General features: G+C 36.9%; 1 protein-coding gene across 3 annotated transcripts in view; it reads right to left on the reverse strand.

Moving 5' to 3' along the window:
• Positions 1-20828, reverse strand: part of NRG3 (neuregulin 3) — a 1094021-nt gene that overhangs the window by 133048 nt on the left and 940145 nt on the right. The gene's annotated exons all lie outside the window — the stretch shown is intronic.

Raw genomic sequence — 20828 nt, forward strand, 5'->3', positions numbered from 1 at the left:
AGGGAGGGAGAAAGAAAAAAAAAAACTTCACATAAAGCATATCTGGAACTAAAGTTATTTTCAGAACTCATGATATTTTATATAGAATAACTACTTGTTTAACATTAAACTTATTTGAACCTTTATGTTAATAATATGTAGGTAAAGGACTTCTGCATGACAGGCCTTCACCAGGCACTCTTCACCTTCACAAAAAAGAAATGATGTTGGATCTTTTCCCCTTTGTTAGATGAAGAAATTGTGCTTCATTGAGACTAAAAATCTTACATGAGGAAGACCCAGGGTATAAATCCAGTCTATCTGACCCTTTGGTCCTATGACCGTTAAACTTTATAGCATTTCCTATCAAAAACAAATTGTAGATGTGTCCATATCTGTTCTATGTTCCTATGGACAGCACACCATTTTGACCACCTAATGTCTGTGATCAACAGAGGGATAAACTGGGCCCTGCTATATCCAGCCATTCAACTTTGGAGATTTGTTTATTTAAATGGTGCTTTCTTTTAATCATTCAGTTATTCACTTATTCACTTTTAAAATTCATTGCATTATTTAATGATGATTTCTGTTGTAGTAATATGTTTCTTAAATGAGAATAAATGGAAAAAAAAAACCCAGTATTCCTGAGATCATGTTTATTTCCAAGACTAATTTCTGGGCTCCCTTTTATGACTTCTCTATTTAGGAAAGATTTTCTTTTCAAAAAATATGCATTTAGTTATCTTGAATATTTCAATGCCTTTCTTATTTGTAAATAACTCATCTTCAAATTCTATTGTGGTAAAATATATATAACATAAACCTTGTCATTTTGACAAATTTTAAGTGTATAATTCAGTGGTATTAATTACATTCAAAATGTTGTGTAACCATGACCAATATATTTCCAAAACTTTTCTATCACTCCGAAGAGAAACTCTACCCACTAAGAAATAATTTCCCATTTTCCCTTCCCTGCCCTGTTCCTGGCAACCTCTAATCTACTTTACGTATCTATGAATCTGCCTGTAAACAGTTCATTTTTTAAGTGATTAGGAATTATTTTAATTGAGAAATATCTCATATAAAGAACTATGGTAATGATGTTTTTTAAAAGTAGATGCATTTCTTCCTTTCCATGGCATTTTTTATCTGCTTAATATATACTATGATAGCTATCTAGCACACTTCCATAAAAAGACAAGATTTTTGTTCACAAGTAATTCAGAAATCAGTGGGAGCCTACAGAGAGAAAGCTTTGAAAATTCTTTGTGATAGTGCTATAATGGAAAACGAGAAAATGTGCATTGGATAGAGTGGTCAAGAATCCATAAAAGCTTGCTCCTGGGAGGAGGAGAATGTGCTTTTTGAATGGAGATTGTAGAAAAGTTGGCTAGACCATGTTTGGGTTCTTGTGTAAAAAAAAATCTTCATGATTGTGTGCACTTAGGACACTAGAGAGAGACTAAAGTTGTGGTATTTTAAAGCAGGGATTTGGGTGAGATTACCTATCATGAGACTAAAAGAAAAAAAAAAAGATAAGGAATAAAAAAACCTTCTGCCTACAGCCAGAACAGCCATTAGCCCTAGCCTGGTTGAACAAGAACTTTCTAGTAGAATATATAAGATAGATAACCAGCAAGGACCTACTGTATACCACAGGGAACTCTACTCAATATTCTGTGATAACCTATATGAGAAAAGAATCTGAAAAAAAATGAATATATGTATATGTATAACTGAATCACTTTGCTGTACACCTGAAACTAACACAACATTGTAAATCAACTATACTCCAATAAAATTAAAAAATTAAATTAAATTAAATTAAATTAATGTGGTACAATGGAATATTTTTCAGCCTTAAGAAAGAATAATGCCATCTGCAGCGACATGGATGGACCTAAAAATTATCATACTAAGTGAAATAAGTCAGAAAGAGAAAGACAAATACCATATGATATCACTTATATGTGGAAACTGAAATATGACACAAATGAACTTATTTACAAAACAAAAAGAGACTCACACATAGAAAACAAATTTATGGTTACCAAAGGGGACCAAAGGGATAAAGTAGGAGTCTGGGATTAGCAGGTACAAACTACTACACATAAAACAGATAAACAACAAGCTCCTACTATATAGCGCAGGGAACTATATTCAATGTCCTCTAATAAACCATAATGGAAAAGAATATGAAAAAGAATATGTATATATATATATCTATAACTGAATCACTGCTGTATACCAGAAACTAATACAACACTGTTAAATCAACTATACTTCAATTTAAAAAAAAGAACTTTCTAGTAGAACTGAGATGGCTCAGAAATGGCTGGCTATAGTCTGTTTTGCTGGCAAGTATAACCAATGGTCACTCTTCATTCTTCCCACAACCTTGGTGGGTCCATCTCTATATGAGACAGGGGATATGGGCAATCAGGCTTTGTAAGTCTGGAAATTGCATGAAGAAATGAGTGGCAAGTTTGATAAATTTGAGGGCAATCTAAACACTTTAAACCAGAATGAATTCATAACCAGTAAAAGGAACAGAAATCAGAATTTTAAAATTATTCAAACACTAAACGGTGTAAGTAGATGTCTTAAGAGAAAGGAAATCTGTCTACTCTTAACATAGCAGAAAAGTTACATCTAATTATTAGAGTAGTAGTTCTCAGAAATACCGTCAAGCAACATGGCATTATATTCTTAGATTTTATAGAGAAATTATTTACTTTTTATAATAACATTCATGAAGACTGACACTACTGAAACATACAAATAAAAAGTTAGATCTTATTTAAAATTTCCCTCTTTCTCTCTCTCTCTCTCTCCCTCTCTCACCACACACACACACACACACACACACACACACACATTTCCATTCTTTTATTAAAATGCTAAACACTGATCATTATTGCAGGTTTAAAGATACTGATAGAATTTGTTAACAGACAAAAGGATTGATGAAAATCCATGAAATTGCATGACAGAAAAGCAATTAATTTTGTCAACTGAGTCACACAGAACAGAATCCACAATACTTCTCATAACCCTTCACTGGCTAATTCTTAAAGCAAACAGCGTTCCTAGGGATATTCAGGTCTGCACGAAAACATCAAGAGGAATGTGATGAGAATGAATCAATTAATTACTCATTTATTCATTCACTCAACAAACCATGTGCCAAGAACTGTGCAGATATTGGGATGAAGGAGGAGGCAAATAACTTCAAGAAAAACAGTTTGATCTTCCCTATGGCATGTCTTAAAATGTATAATTCCCATTTCTTTTATAGTCTGATGAACTTTTATATGTAAAAATTGCAGTTCTTTGGGAATATTGCACCCTTTGATTACATAGTAGTGGCTAAGATATACTGAGCACTTACTACATGCCAGGAACTGCTTCAAGTATTAACTCACAGAAACTTATAAGATTGTCATGATCCTCATTTTACAGATGAGGAACAGAGGCACACAGAGGTCAACAAACTTTCCCAAAACTACACTGTTGATAAGTAGTAGAAACACAACTGAGCCTAAGCTTCTTGACTTTCAGCCACCAGTCATTCTCAGGGTTTACTTATGCCCTCCCTATGAAGAAAAAGCTAATTTTTACAAAATCATCAGGTAATAAGACGTTCAGGGAGGAGTTATTTAATCCACTTAAGAGAACAAATTGTTTTCAAGTATCCTCAGGCACTGTAGAAGCACTACTTATTTATTTGCTCGCCCCTAGTTTATTGATGAAGTGCCCAATATAAGCTAGGTAGAGGGGGATTCCCTCTCTCCAAGGAACCAAACTGGCATATCATTAACATCCTTTCATTGGTTCCTAGGGAGATTTCTTCATAACGAGCCTGGCCTAATTGAAGTTATTTGTTTGTACATATAGCAAGGGATATATGGAGTTGTGTCTGAATATGTGCCAGACATTGAACCAAATAATCTTCAAATTGGCACTACACTTAACAAATGCCAGCAGCTCTGCCTGAAACGTGCTTAAGATTTGAGGGCTACGGAAGTGACCAGGGAGACAAACTTAATATGCTATAAAGTCAAAAACTCTGGGAAATTCAAGGCCCACATGTTTCCAACATGTCCATAATTCTATTTTTTTTTTTTCTTTTTTTGGCCACGCGGCATGTGGGATCTTAGTTCCCCAACTAGGGATCGAACTCATGCCCCCTGCAGTGGAAGAGTGGAATCTTAACCACTGGACTGCCAGGGAAGTCCCTCAAAGCTTCTTATTTATATGTTGACAGACAGACAATCAGGGGCTACAAATAGTTCCCTCAATCTGGGCAGAATGAGGAAAAGCAACCAAAAACAATCCTTGACTTGATTCCAATCTCAGGGCGAGATGAGACAAGTTGTCCAGCCTGTCATGAAGAACCCCTGTAATGCAGCACCGGGATGATACAACATGAATGTGAGTTTCAGTGTCACTCTTATATTAGAAGTAACTGAACAGGTAGTTCTACCATAGAGTAGTTCCAAATGGGATGATTTAAGCCCTTGTTCCAGGGGATGTGGAAAAACATGTCATATGAAAATATTATTCAGTGTTTTAAAAAGTTAGAATAGTCGCTTAAAGTTCAACAGGCTTCTCCACTGCAAGAATCCCTAAAGGTCTTCATGTGTGTGCCAAGACTCCCCCGGTGGAGTATTTCCCAACTTGATGTAAGCAACCACCTTGTTATGAAGCACTCTGTGGTAGTGATCTATCATAGTACCCACGCTGGGAAATATGTCCCATATAAGTGTGGAGGAAACTAGCCACTCAACTATAAAGTATGTCACTTTATAAATGGTTGATCTTAATCACTGAACTGAAATCTGTCACTCTGTAGATTCTACCCTCAGATCCATGTCAAATGACTTTTCAGTGGTGTAGGACGAGGTAGTCCATCACAACTAAGAAGACTAAATTGGATTTATGAAGATGGGAAGCTGGGTCTTGAACATCTGCTGACTCCTGACACCTGTGCTTACCATTCTCTAGTAGTTTCTAGAATCGCTGTAAAGAGATGTAACTGTGTCATGCTTCAGCAGTGGTCATTGCATTTTGCTCGCTCCTGGAGAAGATCATGGACAAGGTGATGAGATGTCACACATCAAGGCACTGTCATGTATGTCCCAGTTTATTATAACAAGACAGGTAAACTAGGAAAGGCTGGGATAGACTCTAAGGTTTCTGATTAGGAGGGTAAGGGCTGAGGGTGGACCTGGCTGTGATTGCAATCCATGGGATCCACAGAATATATACCTTTCAAAAAGATTAAGGTGTCATAGGATGGGGAAATAGGGCTCACCACAGGCTCCCAGAGCACATAACTGTTCACCAGAGGGAAGTGACACTTGGCAGTCACTAAGACAATGTGACAGCTGGGAGCCGAGAATAGCCAGACATGAATCTCTCAGGCCTTGGGTCCCGCAACAGGGAGGGAAGGAGAGCTGGCAAGAGTGTGAGCTCACTCCTGCAGGGTGAGGAAGGAAAGGCCTTTTCCAGGCACTGCGTTCCATTCTATCATGTTGTCCTAAAAGGAGAGGGCTATTATCAGATTATCCTTTTTCCAGCTACTTAGTGCAAGAGTTTGGATATGAATGCAGGTTAGATTCTAACCTCCATGCTCCCTCCATTAAATCATGCTACCTTGTTAAACAGGTAATTTTATTTTTATCAGCACACATATATATTTGATCTTAAAATTTCTACATTTAAAAAAATTTTTTTTAAAAATTTATTTTTGGCTGTGTTGTGTCTTCATTGCTGCGCATGAGCTTTCTCTAGTTGCGGCGAGCGGGGGCTACTCTTTGTTGCGGTGTGCGGGCTTCTCATTGTGGTGGCTTCTCTTGTTGCGGAGCACGGGCTCTAGGCATGTGGGCTTCAGTAGTTGTGGCACGTGGGCTCAGTAGTTGTGGCTCACAGGCTCTAGAGCACAGGCTCAGTAGTTGTGGCGCACGGGCTTAGTTGCTCCGCGGCATGTGGGATCTTCCCGGACCAGGGCTCGAACCTGTGTCCCCTGCGTTGGCAGGCGGATTCTTAACCACTGTTCCACCAGGGAAGTCCAAAATTTTTACATGTTTATGAATAAAATTTGGACAGTAAAACATCATATTAATGAAAAGAAAATGATACGTTTCTTATTACATTTTTAAACTAATTCCTGTTAAATTTTTATTCTAGTTCTTTCTGGTCTTCTCTCTGTACATGTAAAGTAAGTTTAAAGTCAATTTTACACAAAATCACCTTGTCTCATGGGCCTGAGTCAGAGGACTCTCTGTGGCCACTTCAGCTCTCTAATACCAATCCCACTCCTACTTCTATCATATCAGAACTGACAGCTTTTTCTACTGTTGAGAGTAAGTCCTGACATTAATACTGTGACCAGCCTCACACCAGACAGGTCATCAATCATGGAGAAGTAAAACCACTTTTCCAGTAGAGCACATAGCCCCATTCTCCCTTCCATGGGCCTTGTAATGAAACATGACCTCTTAATTTTTCTTCTCAAAAGCTCTGTCATGGATTCCTCTTGAACAGAGACACTTCTATTTCACATTCCTCTCTCATCCTCTAAATAAAAATATTCGTTTGTATCAAAGGAGGAGAAGCAAGCAGCCATGGAGACTGCCACATGTTCATGCAGCGCAAACTCAAGATGGGCATTCAGCTCCATGAAATCAAATAACAAATCAGAGTTACAACTGAGGTTTATGAGTGACTCTTTGTTTAGGCTGCTCCTCAAGGATGAATCTTGCCTAAATAGCTTGTAGAATTTTCTAGTGAAAACGTCTTAGAACATTAGACTTAAAATGATTTCATGTTCACAATTATTGATTAAAGAATTAAATAAGAATTGTCATTATATAGAAGAATTCTTCATTCAAAAAATACTGCTATTTTGGTTATATAATTGATGATAGCAAATTTATATAGGTGAATGCACTAGGGGTTTTTGTTCCTGAAATTCCCCAGCTCTTGTCATATTTTATCAACTTTCTCAACTTCTCATATTTTCTCACTGGGAACTTCCACACACATTATTTTATATAACTTTAAAAATTAGCCTGTAAAGTAGTGCTACTGACCCCCATTTAATAGGTGAAGAAAATAAGCTTTGTGAAAAACTAAAGGCCATATTTATAGATGCCTATATTCTAAGGGTGGAAAACTATCTCAAATCCCAGGAGTGAAGGGTCATTATTTCTCTTTCTCACTGATTTATCACTCCAGCCTATCAAAATCTGACATTTTGTTGATGCTCAATAAATATTTATTGAATGAATGAAATGCCATCTGAGTCAGCCCCTTTGTCCACTGCATGTGATATTTTGAATTCCTTTAGAGCACATCCAGCCTGTTTTCCATCACCTCAGTTTTTGAGGATTCCAATGATCATTAAACCTCTGGGTGCAACTCTTTTGATATTGAAAAAACAATATCCATAAATGTTTCTAGAACACCCCCCACATGGAAGTACTACATTTAATTACTACTTACATGAGTCTACAATTCTGGAGTCCAAATATCACCAGATTATTATCTGAAAGTGTCCAACACATGTATACCTTTGTCACATAATTTTTGTATGTAATTTAGGATTCATGTGAACAAGTGGCCAAGTATCAGGAAAAAGTATTCAATTTTCCATGGTAATTAAAATAGTATTATATATGCTATTTAAGGGCTTACTTCTTAATAATGTCAAACTATTTAAGCAATCTTTGAAATAGTTGTTTTGTACACTTTTACAGATTGTAACTTTTCAACTTCAATCCATTTTATTATCAATGAAGACATACAGAAGAGATTAACGTTGGTAGATGTAAGGATTATAATAAAATGGGGGAACGTCTACTCAAAAAAGAAGTAAAAGAAAGGAAAGAAAGAAGCATATAGCAATCAGCATTATTTGTGTTTGCAGTTGACATGCTAATTAATTAAAGCCTTTGTTAACAAATTGTTTTAGTACTATGCTTTTAATCATATTCCTAAATTCAAAATTGCAATAGCTTCATGATGAATACTAATTCAGAAAATGATGGACACATTTTAAGAAACATAGCTCTGAAATGAACTCTCCTAAGCAAAGAGCAAAAAACCTAACTCCCACCTCCCAACAGATGACAGCTTTGGTAGCATGGAGATCCCAACAAAGGTATCTTCTGCTTCCCATCTGCCAAAAATAGAGGGACCAAAGAGAAAGATTAGCCAAGAGGTAGAAGATTCTTGGTCCTGGACCAACTGCCCAAGGTATTTATCTGGAACACGGAAATGCAGGGAATTAATGGAGCTGGCAAAAAGCCTCATTCATGATGAAGTAAAGAAAAGAGCAAGTCCACGCCAAGGAAATAGCAAAGATAATTCAAACTAGGAGGCAAGTTAAGGTCATAATCAGGAAGAGGTACTTTTATGTTAGGACTCAGGAAAACTGATAGCATCCGAGAAAGTGCAACTTATGATAGGCTGGGCTAACTGTTTCAGGGCTAAGACCCAAAACAAGCCTGTGTGTTGGAAGCATACTCTTAAGTGATGCCTGATGCCATCAAGAAATGATGTGGGACAAGACAACACAAGACAGACCTGGCACTTTTGTACTTTCCTTTTGGTAACCACTCTTTAGGTTGGGCTCATATTTTGTGGCAGGCAATTGTGGCCTCTGAATGGTAGGCTTGTCCATTGTCATTGCCTCTGGCTTTGCTCTATATTATTTTACGTAAAGGTATTTATTTGTATGGAAAAATATATTGCATGACAAATAGTTCTTCAAATGCAGAAGGTAGCTGGCTATTTAAAGTTTTTCTGTAGGAAATCACTTAAAATATGAGAAAGAAGTCACCCATTTTTCCTAACTCTCTAAACATTCTGTTCTACCAGCACTTCCCCCAAATAGGCCCATACCCACACATCTCATGTTTTTATTCCAGCCATTACACTAGCCTTGAGTATCTTTCCTGATGGACTCTCAAGTCTTCCTCCTACAAACTCAGTCTGTCTTTCAAGGACCACTTCCTCCTGAAGCCATCTCTGAAAGCCTGAAATAACATTACCTGCTCTGTTTTTCTATGAATGATAATGGGATCTGTATTTAGGAGTAGGATTATTGTGCACTGAATTATAACTAGTAGAGATATACCTATACCATAACTAATTAGGAAAACTAGGATCTTTTGCCTGCCCCTTCTTCTCTTCCCCTTCTGCCTTTCAAATAGCAGATGGAAAGTAAATGTTTATTGAATCTTTTTCATAACCCCACCAATTTTCTTTCTCAATGAGGTATACCATTGTGAGATTTTTTTAAAAAGTAAATCATGCTTATAAACTATAATGCTTTCTCTCAGGCTAGATTTTCTACCTTAGTCTTCCAGATTTTCTGGACACTTCCAATAGGCTTCCATTAAAACACACACACACACACAAACTATATTTCGAGTTACATAGTTTATTCCTCACTGAATTGTGAATCACCTGCAAGGAACAAAAAAAAAAAAAGAAAGAAAGAAAGAAAGAGGAAAGTCTTTTCTTTTCCTCTTCTATCACCTCAATGAACTGAGATGTTCAGGCAAGTGACTACTTATATAAGAAGTTCTTATTTTAATGTTCTTTGGGAGAAGAGGGAAGCACTGGTAGCCACTAAGGTTGCAGAGAAAAGCCTCAACGAGGCTTTTATCCACAGCCATCCATGGCAGCCATGTTCTCTCCTGTGCTCATCCCCTGCCTTTGTTCCATACACAAACTCAGCGCCATTCGTGGAATGAAAGAAAGTGCTTCAACGCAACATGCTTTTTAGAGCTCCTGATCTTTGGAAGAACTGCTTTCTCTTGCTCTTTTCAGACTCAGCTCAAACAATCCCCCAAGAGGTGCCCTTTCTAATAACACTTTGCTCTTTCAATTCTATCTTGCGGTCATTTGTCTGGCAGTCTCGCCTCCTTCCAGACTATGTGCCCTATCTAGCAGGTAGTAAATGCTCAAAGCATTTTTGTTGACTGAATCCACAAATAGATGGAAAATGAGTATCTGAATAAATCAATCGATTTATTTGTTTAAACGCACATACTCATGGTGCCTAATATTTGGTATTGTGCTCTTAAAATGATACATAAAATCAGGCAACTGGGAAGAAAACTTGGCAACCCTACGGTTTCTATTACTAATTTTGTTTCTTTGCTTCATTCATTCTGACAAGTTAACACATTCCAATATTGGGGAACATCTTAATTTAATATTTAGTGCTGTAATTTTTTTGTAAAAAGCACTGGTATGGGAATAGTTTCATAGCTTATGATCCTTATGCTGGATATTTCTATTACCAAGTTTAAAAGTCACAACAATTTAGACTTATAAACTCCTGAACACCTGGGAATACTCGATAATGAGCACAACAGACAACACACTTGGGCTCACTAATGGATTAATTTATTACTTTTGCAGACTTAAAATGTAGCAATTTTTTCCCCCCTAAATGCATAACAAGCTGAGGGTGTTATTTGGTTCATTTAAATGCAAAGAACAATTCTTCTTTTGCTACCTGCTTCCTAAATCTATTAAGTAGTTAATAACATAGGACTAATGTAAGCTTCTTTTATTTAACAGAAATAAAGAAATGGAAATTAAACTGGTAGAGCCTTCTCCCAATAATGGCTTACCCCAGAGTAGCTGAATTATTCTTCGTAGTGTAGAAAAACCAGGGAAAGCGTCTTTATTAAAATAATGGAAGAAACTATTATCTAATTTTGCCTATAATTAGCTGGGAACCCAGTGGAATCCAGGCACTTTGAAGTTCTCGCCCTCATCCTCCCACCACCCTCTTCTATAGTCTTGATAACTCTCTCTGTGTGTTTTCTAGATATGTGGATAAAAATAATCACTCTGCTGGGCATCCTATTAGTGAGATAACCTTTTCAAAATGCTGTGTGGATGTCAAAAGCTGAGTATGGATGAATTAATAAAGTTCTAATTTTACATCACTTAGACATTAGCAAAGCAAATGAATAGAGTCTACAATGTTATTCCTCAAAACTACCATCTACAAATGATAGACTTGTGAGTCTATATGACATCCTGCTGGCTCATCCTCACAGCATCCTTTCTGCAGATAATATTTTACAGTTGAGGAAACTGAGATTCAGAAAGGTGGACTAATTTGCTCAAGATGGGCTAATTTGCTTCCCAAGATGGGCAGCACGTAATTTCATTAAATCATGCCACTGTCCCCACAGAAAACTTTCCACCTTGCCTAGCATGCCATGTAAGTCAAACATTAATGATTCAGCCCCATCCTGCTTCTCCAGCCCCACCTCCACATTCCTTCTCCAATTCCAAAGCCTCACCTTGCTCACGTGCAGTCTGGTGAACTTCATTCATAACGACTCACTTTTAAACACAACTAGCTCTGGAATGCATATCTTTTCCCACATAATGTCTCCAATAGAAATAGTCTTTCATGGAATCTTTTATATTTATGTACTCTAGGTTCATCACACTCTATTATAGTTCTTTGTTTTCTTGCTCATCTTCCCCCAAATGACTATAAGCAACTTAATAAAAAAAGCCATGCTTAGTATATCTTTATATTATAGATCCCAGGACAGTTCCTGGCACAGAGAGAGTATTTGAGTAAATAAAGAAAAATTAAATAGCTGCGTGGATTTTTGAAGTTTTACACAATGTGACCTCTGTTACAGGTAGTTCCTTCTATCCTGTATTCTTTTGTCCGTTGCTTCGGGGGAGGGAGGTCTTAGTAATTAAAAAAAAAAGTTTGTGAGTTGCAAAATCCTTGGCTCAGAAGGAAATGAAATATAAAATACTAGATTTGATGGTACAGACAAAGAACCAGGCTCCCCTGCAAATTAATACGTTAAAGAGTTTCTAGGTGAAGGGAAGAAATGGAGGAAAGCCAAAAGGCCTGGGAGGTGACCTTCAGAAAAAAATATGCACACTGCTGCTGCCAAATCATGCACTTCTCACCATCCCCCTGCTCCAACTAGAGGAAGTGAAACAGCTTCCCAAACAGGGCCACCTTGAACTTGCTAACTACAGTCCCTGGAGGCAGCAAGACCAGAGTACCCCATGTCCACTGCTCTCCCAACTTCAGCTTTACACTGAAGGATGGGATGCTAGAGGATCCAGAGAGATGACCCTCAGATCCGCCAGGGTGGGTAGCAGCTAGGCACGTCAATTTATTCCCAATGAACCTGATAGGCACAATCACCGAGAGCCTGACATACATGAGCTAGGAGGTTGGGAAGACTACAGTCTGCAGCAATGGCCTCTGTGGACTAAAAACATGACAGTAGTGAGGACATCTCAGCAGATTCCAGCATGGATAGACAAGGGCACAGAGGATTTGCCCATCTACCACCTCTTGCAGCTGCACCAGTGCCTGGGCACTGGGTAAACCACACCTCTTTACAGAACTGTGACGCTATCCTCAGGGAACAGGAGTCAAGGATGAACTGTGATTACACTTTTCTCTAACCCAATGAAATGGAACTTGAGATAGAAAATAAGGAAATTTAAATAACGAAGATAATAATATAGCTTAAATCTTTGAGGGCTTATTCTAAGCAGCCGTTTATCTATACACTTTACATGTCTTAATTAATTTAAAACCTATAGCAATTTTATGAAGTAGTTGCTATTTTTATTCCCATGTTAGAGATGAAACTGAGGCACATAGAGGTTAACTAGATCCTTCAACTTGTGACTAACAATGCTGGGATTCAAACCCAGGTTTCAAGTACTTACTTACTCTTTGAACCCACGACACAAATGGCTTTGTATACACATCTACTCTACATTTTTTAGACTGAGATTTGTTACTGCCACAAAATCAAGAAGGCTGATTAGCTTATTATACTGCAATATTAGATACAATTACACTGAACTCAATATAGTCATGTTATCCCTAAATTTTACTTTATTTAAAAAATTTTGTTTTAAATGGGCATTTCTTGCTGTTGCAAAAATTGGAATATACAATAAGGTAATTTGCATGGTTACTAAACAATATATGCAAACAGCTAGATGCAAAGAAATTTTCAACAAATTTTGTGGGACTTCAAGCTATTTAAGCACTTACTATTGAATTACTCTTGTTATGGGCATTTGCTGTTATTAAACCAAACATTTTTACTTAGTTGATGTCAAATCAGCTTGAATTTTTGTTTTAAGGAATTTCCTTTTCTTCATTTTAATAGATGGATGTAAATCCTAGATAAGGGGTTCAAAGCCATAGGAGATTAAAATAATGACACTTCCCCACTTGTTCAAATTGAGCCTTCTCTAGGGAAAATGAAATTCATTTGCTCATTGCAGGGACTAAATTGTGACCACAGCTCACTAGGGTCCATAAATGTCACTCAAGGATATGAGTAGGAGGAATAAATTATGTGTTGGCTGATGACCCCATTGCTCTGGATGGCTTCATGACTGTAGCAAGCCAAATTCTCCTGGACACCAACTTCATCTACTCCTTCCAGTACTAACATTGAATTCCCTCTCCTTTACTGCTTCTCTTAAACAGAAACTTCCTATAGCATCCTCCATAGATCTGGTCTCCATTTCTCTGTCAAGCTTCCCGTTGTATTTGTGATGCTTCACCTGACCCTTCACTTGCCTATCTCATCTTGTCCTCCACCACCTTTCTGGCACAAACCAGCTGCATCTCACACCTGGAAGGTTTTAGCACATTAGCCTTCCCTGACTTCTCTGCTTCCAACTCTGCCCCCCTCCCCACAGTCTCTTCCCACACAGCAGCTGGAGAGATCCTTTAAAATTTTAAGTCAGATCACATTTTTCCTTTGCTCAAAAGTCCCTCCCATGGCTTTCTATGTCACTTAGAATAGAAACCAAATTTACCATCAAAATAAAACACGGACCTATACAATCCGCTCCTCCATCAAATCTCTGACTATACTGCTACCATTCTCTGTCCCTTACTCTAATTGAACCACCTGACCTCATGGCAGCTCTTCTAACCCAGAAGCACTCTTTTTCCCAGGAGCTATGGACTGGCTGTTCCCCTGCCCTTAAATGTTCTTCCTCCAGATATCAACACAACTCAATCCCTACCTCCTTTCACTTCTAATGTCCTTTTATCAGAGATCTTATTACATAAGACAGCATGTTTTATCTCCTTCCCCCTAGTCTTCTTTATTCCTTAGACTTTATTACTATATGCAACATTATCCTATCTCTTCATTGCTTTTCTATTTCTCTCCCTGCTCCAGACTAGAATGTAAAGTTCCAGGAGGGAGGGGCTTCACTTGTGTATAGTTGCTAGGGCTGCCAAAACAAAGTACTCCAAAGTGGGGTAAACAGTGGAAATTTATGGTTTCAAAGTTCTGGAGGCTGGAAGTCCGACATCAAGGTGTCAGAGGGAGTTCTGGAGGCTGGAAGTCCGAGATCAAGGTGTCAGAGGGGTTAGTTTCTTCTGAGGGCTGTGAGGGAGAATCTGTTCCATGCCCCCCTGTTAGCCTCTGGTGGCTTTCTGGCAATCTTTAGCATTCCTTAGCCAAAGATGCATCACCCTGACTCTGCTTTCATCTTTACATGATATTCTCTCTCTGTGGACGTCTGTGTTCAAATTTCCCCTTTTTATAAGGACACTAGTCATATTGGATTAGGGCCACCCTGATGACCTCATTTTAACTTGATTACCCCTCTACAGACTCCATCTCCAAATGAGGTCACGTTCTGAGGTACTGCGGGTTAGGACTTCCATGCATGAATCTTGGGGACACAATTCAACCCATCATAATACGTTCACTGTTTTATTCACTATATCCATGATGTTTAGGACAATGGCTGGTACAAGGTAGGTGCTCAACAAATATTTTTGGATTGAATGAATGAAATTCATCACAGTGAAACCCAGGTCGAGTCAATTTATCAATTAATATTTTTCCAGCTCTGTGTGAACTTTTAACCAAATGAATCATAATTCTAATAGGCACTGCTCTTTTTACTGCTATTCTTCTTACTCTACATATATATATATATATGCACATATATATTTTACATCCATACAAAATCACATTTTAATTATTTATTTAAACCTTTAGCAAGAATTTGCTAAATGCATACTCTATAACATGTTCTATGATGCCTTGTGTGGGTATTAGAAAAATTAAAAACAACAACAACAAGAACAAAACACTCTCCCCCAGATTCTGTAAGCTGAAAAAATAGTCTCTAAATCCAGATTTATCCAGCTTGATATCTCTGTTTCTACCAATCAAACCCATGGACTAAGTACTGGGGATACAAAAATGTTGAAGACATGGCCTGTGCCCTAAATATGGTTTCAGTCTAGGATGAAAAAATGCACTCTCTACCATCAAAAGGCATTGACCATGTGACTGGCTAATGATGAACAAATTTATTTATTTATTTATTTATTTTGAAATTGACTTTCTAAGGAATATATTGCTTGGTGGTACCTGGACGAATGTTGTATGCTGGAAAAAGATATTAACATTTGATTACATGGGCTTTAATTCCTGATTTTGTCCTTTAGTAACCTCATGTGACCTCAGGCAAGTTACTTAAGCTTTCTATCAATATGTCTCAATGTCTTCATCTATTTAAGAAATAAAATGTGTATGGTTTATAAAATGCTTAAATTAGATAACATATATAATTTTATAGGCATTTCTATTTGCCTACTTGATATCTATTCTCCACTCTATCATAATTTTTTCAAAGTGTTAATGTACTCAGATTAAATACTCAATTTTTCAGCCTTCCTTGTACCGTTTACGGTGGCTCTATGACACAGTTCTGTTGTATAGCATTAGAATAGACAATTTCTAGGTTGTCTTTCAGCAAATCGCTTTCTATGGGAACACTTAGTTAATCATTTATTAAAAGATTTAGCCATTTGTTAGATGCCCTCCTCCTCCTTTCAGCCTGGAGTTGGATGGCACAGACTTCCTGCAATTATGAGGCAGCCAGAATGAAGATGGAAGCCACATGCTAACATGGTTGATGAGAATAAGTTAAAGATCTAAAATTCCAAGGACACTTTGTAGTGCTGTACCAGCCCCAGACTCCCTACACCTCTGTACTTCTCATCACTTCAGACAAATAAAACCCCTAGTTTACTGAAATCATTGTTTAATTGGGTGTTCTGTTACTTGCAGCTGAACACAATTTTAATTGCTAAAAGTACAAGCACGATCTCTCATACATAGTAGGCATGCATTTGTTATGTTTTATTTGGTTGTATTTGAACCATAAACCAAAAAACAAACTACTACAGAACTCAATGATAATTTTAGATTCATGTTGCTTATAAATGGACATATTTTTTCTAGAAACTAAGTATAAGCTGTTATGCCATATTATATGCAATTCTTCTTATAATTATTTATTGTTTTATCATCTTTATATTGTGTGTATATATGTGTATATGTATATATGTGTATATACATACACATACACACATACACACACATAACACCTTGGTATTATTCTTATAATCTTTAATTCCTGCTGGTTGGTCTACTTTTTCAAGTAGAGAATCTTCTACCATTGAATTTTTAGCAGTCCTTCATGAATTAACATTAAACAGCCTTCCTCTTCCAATTCTGCTTGATATTGAATAATCACCATTCAGAAATGCCTCAAAGTGAACTCTATTTGTTCCATACACATGTATTTTAATAGACCTTTGGAAGGCAGCATCATCATCTGCTGTTATAATTCCCCAAATTTCAGAATGCTGATATTGAATATCTTCTTAGCATTGTGGGCTGGGTTATCTTCTCTTTCAGGGATGCTTCAAGTCTCTTTTCTCTTGAATCTTGTGCCAAGTTTGCCTGCCGTCTCTTTCTTCTCTTGTAACCACAACCCATGGGTTAGAAAAAGTCCCATGAATGTTCTGCTCAATAGAGAGTGCTCATTCAAATCTTAGTGGGTTCTGCTGCATAACTAAAAAGATGATTTTCAATTCTCTAAGTTGTTCTGAATCTATAATCCCACCCAGGAAACAAGATGAAAATGTTAGTTGGAAATCCACCTCTCTAAGGGTAATGATGAAGTACAGAAAAACTAGAGAGTGTTTCTCAACTGTGGACTGTCAAACATCTACATTAGAATCAGCCAAAGTGCATGTAAAAATGCACATTCTATAAGCTGTATATTTAATAAACTCTCAGGGTTATTCTTAGACACTTTCAGTTTGAGATCTACTAAATCCTCAGTGTGTGTGTGTCTTTGTGCGTGGGCCTATGGTAGCTTAAAGGTTAGACTGCATTAATATTCCTTCTCAGTACTTTTTATGGTTGACTCTCACAGAAACATTCAAAGTGGATAAAACAGAACATCTACTGTCTTGTGTATTTCTCATTTCAAGCGTTTCATTTTTCTTGTGCTAAAATATTTACACTCTTCCATGTCAACTTTTCTCTCTTGCATATTTCAAAGATCTGAGGCAAATGTTACATTTCCTTATTCTTTTCTTGCTTCTTCCTCTTCCAAGTATATCCATTTCCCTCAATTTCTGCCCTTCTATCAAATATTTATTAGGACGTTTAATACCATTGCTCTCTTTTTGCCTGCCCAGGCATGTTTTAATCCCCTGTGCCTTACATGTATAAGCACATTATTGACATTTTTCTTCCAGCATCACAACTTATTTTGTAGATCAGCAATTTCCCATTTTCAAGCATAATATATATGTGAGAAAGGAAATCATTTGGCTTCGTCAGGAAGACATTTATTGAGTAGGAAAATCCCAATGGACGATTCTCAGTATTTGTGACAGCGAGAGCAATGATGCAGCTCCATCAACTTAATGATGCAGCTCCATCAACTTAATTTTACTCCCAGATATCAAAGGAAAGAAGATAGTTAATAAGTATTGTTCACCCATTAAGCAAGTTCTGCATTAAGCACTGTCACTTGTGTATATATAAAACTCAAAACAAGCCTGTAACGCTTGAAGTTCTTTCCATTTCTAGCCTATGTTTTGGCAATTTGATAAATGGAAGTGACGGAATCTGTTATATTAACACTGCCTTAATTAACCCCTCTTTGTCCTTTTGGGGAAACATTTCCTTTATTTTGCAAAAAGTGTCTCAATTGGCTTTTTAGCTATTCTAACATAAATACAGTTCTTTATTTGAAATGGGGATGGCAGAGGACTTTTGGATCCTAGAAGATAAACTATTTGTACTACTATGTAAAAGCTTACTGAAGTTATAGACAGAATTGCATCTCTAGAGATGGTTTCTCATCTAGAGATAAGAACATGGAATCTCGACGAGGTTAAGTAAATTGCCTAAGATCATATAACTGGCAAATTATAGTGTGAATCTGAACTCAAGTTTGTGATTCCAGATACATTTTGCATCTATAAGAGGTATTCAATTACTTTAGTGAGGGCAAGGTCAGAACTCAAACCCAGTCTTTTGTCTCCAGAGATAGCCCTTTTCCCCGCACAGAACTCCGACTTCCCAAGAACTTCTTTATATCTGGGTAAATACACCCTGTAGCAGTACTGTATCAACAGGGCCTAAATGCAGAGTCCATCATTATGTATAATGAGACTTAATTAGAAAGAGGCACTAAAGGAAATGGTTTTGAAGCAAATAAACGAGGTACATAAAAAGAGTCACTCACCAGAACATATTAGCTAGCTAGCTCGTTTTTATAATTTCTGTCATTGTCTGTGATTTATTTTACTTCACTGATATGTAGAAAATGACCTAAAGTCCCAGTTATTTACGGTACTGATGGTTTTAGTTAATTTATCTGTGTCTTTATGTATGTTTCTCTACAGATCTCTTCAACCATGACAAAAGATATATTGGAAGTTTCCATTATAATTATATAATTGTATTTGTATCAAGCTCTTTTTTTTTTTTTAATGTATTTTACCTTATATATTTAGTTGCTATGTAGATTGGTTTATATTGGTTAATGACTGGTTATCATCTTGATATATTGTGCTTTTCTTATTACTTAGTGTCCCTCTTTATCTTGATTCATCCCGTTAACTTTACCTGGCAACTTGCCTCTCATTAATACAGAGACTCTCTTTAAACTTTATGCTTTCCATTTTTTTTTAATATATTTGAACAGTATCTCTTCCCAACCCTTTATTTTCTACTTTGTTATCATTAAAGTGTGTTGCTTTTAAAAAGTACATAGCTGTGCTTTGTTTCTATCCTTTAATGGGAGAATTCAGTTGTTCAAATATATTTTAATAAATAATATGTTAAAGCTTTAGAATTTCTTATATTTATTATTTATTTTATACTGATAGTTTCTTTTTTCATTAGGACTTCGACAAATATGTTTCAGAGTATAATATTCTGGATGCTTGGGATATGTCAGTGAACAGAGCAGGATAAAAAAAAAAATTCCTATGCGGCAGACAGGGCTTTTTATTCATTCAAACCATCTCATTTTCCTCTTGATCACAGAAAGACTAAATTTCCCAGCCACCCTTGCAGTTAAGGGGAGACATATTTCTGAGTTCTGGCCAATGTAAGAAAAGGGATATATTCTAGTTCCTGGACTGTTTTAAACAATTCTCTGACAGCCCTAAAGGGAGGAACTTCTAGATGGGTTCCCGATCTGCTCTGTGACCCTGTGGAGGCCAGCACTCATTCCCATCCCTGTCAACAAGCACAATATTTTACCATGAAAGAGAAACAAATTTTTTGTGTGTCAAGTAGTATAAACTTTGATTTAGTTTGTTATATGTGATAGTTTGGTATATGTGACATATACCAACTTGGCTAGGCTACAGTACCCAGTTATTTAATCAAACACTAATCTAGGTGTTGCTATAAATGTAATTGTAGATGTGGTTAACATCTGCAATCAGAGGGCTTTATGTAAAGAAGATTATCCTCAATAAGGTGGATGGGCCTCATCCCACAGTTGGCTGAAGGCCTTAAAAGCAAAAACTGAGATTTCCCGCAAAAGAAAAAATTCTTCCTCAAGACTGCGGCATCAGCTCCTGCCTAAATTTCCCATCTGACAGCCTGCCCTACAGATTTCAGACTTGCCAGTCCCCACAGTAACATGAGCCAATTCCCTTAAATAAATCTCAAAAAAATGTATAAATTAGAAATGATTATATAATAAATGTTACATACATGTATGCAATTATATTAATTATATAGAAACAGAAGAAACAGACAAACAGAACCAGTAGGGGATATATCCATATCTATATTTATATCTATCCTCCTATTATTTCTATATGTTCAGTGATTTTCAAATCTCATTCTTTAAGTTGGCTGGAGATAGTGAATCTAACAGAGGATGCTAAGGCTCTGTGTGGAATAATATATATTCTGTTTCCCCATATATCTGGGGGTTCTGTTTCTCTGTAGAACCCTGACTGATACAGATTTTGGTATCAGGAGCTGGGTATTAGTTTCTTAGGGCAGCTGTAACAAATTATTATAAACTGGGTGGCTTAAAACAATAGAAATGTATTCTTTCACAGGTCTAGAGGCTACAAGTCCAAAATTAAGGTGTTGATAGGGTCATGGTCCCTCCAAAGGCTTTAGGAAATACTCCTTCCTTGTCTTTGCTAGTTTCTGTTGCCAGCAATCCTTGGCATTCCATGATTGGTGGCTGTATAACTCCAATCTCTGCCTCTCCTATCACATGGACTTCTTCTCGTGTCTGCTTTGTATCTCCAAACCTGTTTCTCCTTATGAGGCTACTGGTCATTGGATTTGGGGTCTACCCTAATCTTGTATGACTTCATCTTAACTTGATTACATCTGCAAAGACTTTATTTCTAAACAAGGTTACAGTTACAGGTACCAGAGCTTCAACATGTCTTTTGGGGGGACAGGATTCAA

Source organism: Eubalaena glacialis, chromosome 1 (genome assembly GCF_028564815.1).
Source record: "Eubalaena glacialis isolate mEubGla1 chromosome 1, mEubGla1.1.hap2.+ XY, whole genome shotgun sequence".
Classification (NCBI taxonomy): Eukaryota; Metazoa; Chordata; class Mammalia; order Artiodactyla; family Balaenidae; genus Eubalaena; species Eubalaena glacialis.